Source organism: Crocodylus siamensis, chromosome 2, assembly GCF_052110815.1.
Source record: "Crocodylus siamensis isolate JL-2025a chromosome 2, ASM5211081v1, whole genome shotgun sequence".
Lineage (NCBI taxonomy): Eukaryota > Metazoa > Chordata > Crocodylia > Crocodylidae > Crocodylus > Crocodylus siamensis.
Window position 1 is genome coordinate 233,200,513 of NC_143396.1, and position 5,225 is coordinate 233,205,737.

At 60.3% G+C, this 5,225-nt stretch overlaps 1 pseudogene; it reads right to left on the reverse strand.

The window, feature by feature from the left end:
• Positions 1–1,090: 1,090 nt before the first annotated feature.
• LOC149871889 (cytochrome P450 1B1 pseudogene) lies at positions 1,091–3,976 on the reverse strand (annotated as a pseudogene).
• Between the last annotated feature and the right edge of the window lie 1,249 nt (positions 3,977–5,225).

Below are 5,225 nucleotides of genomic sequence, written 5' to 3' on the forward strand. Positions count from 1 at the left end.
GGTTGGGAATTCGGTGGGGGGTGGGGGCAGGACCTGCCACTGAACACATTGGACACACTGGTTGTAGGGACAGGCAAGTGCTGGCTTAGATTTCTTTTTCTTAAAGACATTACACTGGCTACTTTCATGTCCAGTAAGTGACCAAAGTAGACCGATACCTGCAGCTCTGGAATTGCTGGGGTATGCTATACTGCCTGTATGGGCATATTATTTGTTTGTATACCCCTGCTGTCTTGCGGGCTCCAGCAGTCAACCCCTTTGATTATCACAACAGACCCCATGCCCTGCAGGCAGCATTCAGCAGTGCCACCAGAGAACTGATACACTGTAGGCCTTAGCATCCATTAGTAAAACACTGTCACTTTAATCCCATAAATGCTCTGGTTAATAGTTCTCCAGAGAATTTAGCTTCCCGCACCATAAGCAACATGTTCAGCTTACAGTGATGAGTTCAGCTTGTTTGTTCGGGGGAGGAGAGGGCAGGGCAGGGTGTTACCTTATCTCTCACCTTTTATCCTTCCTTCCCCTTTATATGTTATCTTCCATATTACTACACCTTGATTTTAGAGAAGTCTCTTTCTGACTGTGCATCCAGCAGCCTCTGGTTTCCTTCTGATCCCTCCTTAAAGAAAGCATTTACTGCGCACACCTTGTTAGTGGTGACCTTGTGCCCCGGGCCTTAGCCACATGGAGTGGTAAGAAGTGAGTGCTGCAGTAGGTGCTGTATCACCTGGTTGCTTTGGAAGCACTGCCTCAGTGAACACAGGAGGGCAGGACTTAGACCTCCCTCACCACTGGCCTTTTCACCCACCCCTAAAGACGCTGGGAATATCAGGTAATGCCCACAGAAGCCAGATGTGTTTCCTGACCTTTCATGACTTTTGACAGTCTCCCACCTTTAATATCCTTCACTCCTGTAATAGCGGTTTCAGGCCAGGAGCTGACATGTACCTTCTTTAAAACACTTCCCTTCCAGATGCCTCTGTAGACAAGTATACAGTGTCTTTGCAAAGAACAGGACCTCAGCCCAGGTATAGACTTCCACCATCCTCCCCACCCTCTGAGAGGAAACCACCACCAGCAGTGCAAACACTTGTCAGAGATTTATTCAGAAAAGGCAAAATAAAAAGGAAACAAGAATGTCACATTTCATTGTGTTGTGAATTCAGACTTAAGCCATTCCCATTACAAAAAGAACACAGAAAAGCACTGTAAAAACATGTGTGCGTACAAAACTTAATAGCAGAGAGAGAGAAAAACTGGGGGGGTTTTGTCTTTATATCTCCAATGTTGTGTAGGTTAAACTCTCCCCAAGTTCTTGACTTGCCAAGCAGATGTGGGAGCTGCTGGGAAGAGACTGCTACTCCCTTTGACTTCTGGCCCTGAGGGAGAGTGACTCAGGACACAGGAGACCTGCGCTTATTCCCCACGGACAGACAGCAGGGGGAAGAGTCCGGCTCAGAAAAAGTGATGCCCCCTTCACCCTATACATTTGGATTTCATTCCTTAGTAAAGCACTGACTGTTCCAAAGGGATCTGCCACGCTTATTTGGTCTACTGGGAAGCCCTCTTCACTGGAGAGTGACAATAAGGAAGCGAGGGCTGGGAGAAACTGTTTATGTAGGAAAGGGACCCCTGAATCTCTGGCTGCACAGGTTGAATGGCAAAGTGGAACTCCTGCTCCCGATTTCTCTGGGTCAGTTTCATTAACCAGTGATTGTCCAGCATCCAGGAACAAGGACCAACTGTCTCGGCTTCAGCAGCAGGATCCAGGAGCGGTGCCTGAAGGCACCCTCCTCCAAAGGCTTTGTCAATGTGGGGTTAGCATGAGCAGGGGAGGAGGGGTACCCTCATGTATGCTGCTTTAGTGAAAGGAATAAGGCTGTGTCAGCAGATGTCCCTGTGCTGCCCTGCCTGGCTGGATCTGAGCAGGTGCCTTACAATTAGTGCCCTGGATGTAAGGGAGGGACAGCTCCGGGGCCCCTGGCAGCAACAGGACAGCTGGAGGAGGACACTCTTCCTGGAGCCAGCAAAAGCTGCTGGCTGAGGAAGGTGCATCAGGGCTGCCAGGGGCTCAGCTCACTTCTAGCTCTCTGCCTGCAGCTGCCGCTGTGTCTGCTCTGCCACGTGGGGACATGGGACTGCTCTCCCTGCGCTGCCTTGAGGGGCAGGCTAGGGCTGTTCAAGAGGAAGGCAGCCCCAATGTGCCCTGGTCGCAGAGGCAATCTCACCTCAGGCTCTACAGGCAGAGCTACCCTGGGCTAGCTGGCGCCTCACAGGGCACCCTCGGGCTCACCCCTCGGCCTGACAGAGACAGTGAAGGGCTGTGGCTTGAGTGCCAACCCGTGGACACAGTCCATGGTGAGGCACTCAGCTGGGTTGGGCTCGAAGGCACACTGATGCAGCAGGATGGCGGTGAAGAGGAAGAGCTGTAGCTTGGCCAGCTGGTCGCCAATGCACCGACGCTTGCCCAGCGAGAAGATCATAACGCCGGCGGCGCGGTCGCGGTCCAGCCGCTGCTCGGCATCCAGGAAGCGCCCCGGGTCAAAGACGTGTGGGTCCTTCCACTTGGCGGGGTCGTAGTTGACCGACCACTGGTTGATGAAGACCACGGTGCCCCGGGGGATGTAGAAGCCATCGAGCTGCACGTCGGCCGTGGTGGCATGCGGGATGGTGACAGGCACAAAGCTGCTGTAGCGCAGCGCCTCGCACAGGAAGGCCTCGAGCTGAGGGAGAGCAGCACGGTCATCGGCCGTGGGCAGGCGGGCGCGGCCCACCACACGGTCCAGCTCAGCTTGCAGGCGGCGCTGCAGGGGCAGGTGGCGCAGCAGCAGCAGCACCACCCAGCACAGCGCCGTCGCCGTGGTGTCCTGCCCGGCCCCAAAGATGTCGCTCATGGTGGCCTCAGCGTAGGCGTGGTCCAGCCTGCCGGGGGCCCGCTCGGCACCTGCCAGCACAGCGTCGCTGATGTGGCGCGGGGGCCGGCGCGGGTCGTAGCTGCGCCGGTGCTGCGCCACCTTGTCGGCCACGAAGGCGTGCACCTCGCGTGTGAGGGCCTGGAAGTCGCGGAAGACGCTGCGCACGGGGTTGGGGAAGGCCTGCAGCCAGGGCAGCGCGTCCACCAGGCTGCCGGCGCCCACCGTCTGCCCGAAGCGGTCGTTGCGGCCCAGCAGCGCCCGGAACTCCGCGTCGTCGGGGCCGTAGCGGCGGCCGAAGCAGAGCGCGCAGATGACGTTGGCGCTGGCCAGGCCCAGGGCGGCGCTGGGGTCGAAGCGGGCGCCGGCCGCCCCGCGCCGCAGCAGCTCGGCCGCCAGCTCCCGCGCCTCGGCCGCCACGTGCCGCTCCAGCAGGCGCCGCCCGCCGCCGGCCGAGAAGACGCGCAGCGCGGCGTGGGCCAGGCGCCGCTGCGCCCGCCAGCGCTCGCCGTAGGGCCCGAAGGCCAGGCTGCGCCCGCCCGACACCAGGCGGAAGGACGGGAAGTCGGGGCGGCCCGCGAACTGCGCGCCCAGCCTCACCAGCGCCTGCCGGATGGCGCGCTCGCCGTTCAGCACCACGACGGCGCGGCCGCCCAGGCGCAGCTGGAAGACGTCCCCGTAGCGCCGCGCCAGGCGGCCGAAGGCCAGGTGCGGCAGCGGGCCCAGCTGCAGCGCGTTGCCCACCACGGGCCAGGCCCAGGGGCCCGGCGGGCCGGCCCCGGCCCCGCGCCGCCCCCGGCCCCGCGCCCACAGCCACAGCAGCAGCACCAGCACCAGCACCAGCAGCAGCGGCGGCAGCAGCGCGGCGCCGGGCCGGAGCTGGCCGTCGGGGCCGGAGCGCCCGCCCGAGGCGGCTGCGGGAGTGCTCATAGCGCCGCGCAGCCCCTCCGAGGGCCAGGAGACGTCCCGCGTCTGCAGCCCGTCCCGTCCGGCGCCCGTGCTCGGCTGCGCTGGGGCGGCGGGCGCCCGGCTTTATAGCCGCCTCGGGACGGGCCGCGCCTCCGTCCCTCCCGCCTCCCTCCGTCCTCCCGCCCGCCCGCCGGCGCCCCCGACAGCCCGCGCCGGGCCCTGAGGGGACGGCGGGGCGGGGGCACCTGGGCTGCCCTGCCCAGCCCGACGCCGCGGCCGCGCGGTGCCGGCCCCCGCCCGACGGCAGCTCCAGCCCGCGCCGGCCTCTGCGCCGCGGGCTCCTGCGCACACAAGGTGTGTGTGTGTGTGTGGCCGGGGGGGGCCGGGTGTAGGTGTGCAAACGTGTGTGTGCATGTTGGGTATGCAAAGTGCATGTGTGTGTGCCTTGGGGTGGGGGTATGTGCACATGGTGTGTTGAGGGGGTGCACAAATTGGGTGTGTGGACGATGGGGTGTAGGAGGTGTGCGATGGGGTGTGTGTTGGTGTGCGCAAAGTCAAAGCGTGTGTATGTGTGTGCAGATGTGGATGTGTGCATGTGTTGGGGAATGCAAATTGTGTGTGTTGGGATGTGCCATTTGTGTGCATGCACACGGGTGTGTGCAAATGTGTGTGTTGGGGATGGGTGCAGGTGTGTTCAAATGTGTGTTGGGTGTGCCCAAACTGTGTGTGTTGGGGGATGTAAATGGGCTGTGCCTGCAAATGTGTGTTTGTTCAAAGGTGTGCATGTGTTGCGGGTGTGTGTAAATGAGCTATGCCTGCAAATGGTGTGGGGGTGTATGCAAATGGAGTGTATGCATGGAGGACGTTGGGGGGGGTGCTGGGGTGTGTAAATGGTGTATGTGTAAATGGTATGTGCCTGCAAATGGTATGTCTTGGTGTGTGCATGTATGGCATGTATGCAGGGAGGTGTAAATGTGTGTGGGGATGCATTGGGGACTGTGGGGAGGGTGTTGGGGTGCGGGGGGTGTAGAAATGCTGGTGGGTGTGTGTGTGTGGGGGGTGTACAGACTTGCCGGCTTGCTCTTGCTCCCATTCAGATACACTTACTCCCTAGCTGGAAGCAGAGTGGCCAGCTTGGAAGTTCATTACATGCACCAGGAATCTGAGGATTTGTGTTGTCCTCCCTGTTCCATCATACAGCTGCCCCCTGCCAGTTTCGCTTCCTGTAAAATAGGAAGAGCAAGCCTCCCTCCCTTCCCTAGGGCGTCCTGGTGTCTGAGTGAGAAGCCAGTTGCAAGAGCCAGGTGCAGCCAACTCTGAGTGTGCTCCCAGTACCCGTTATATCCAGCTATGGACTACGAGCCCAGCAGATGCCGAGGGATGAGCAGCAGTTCCCTTCAC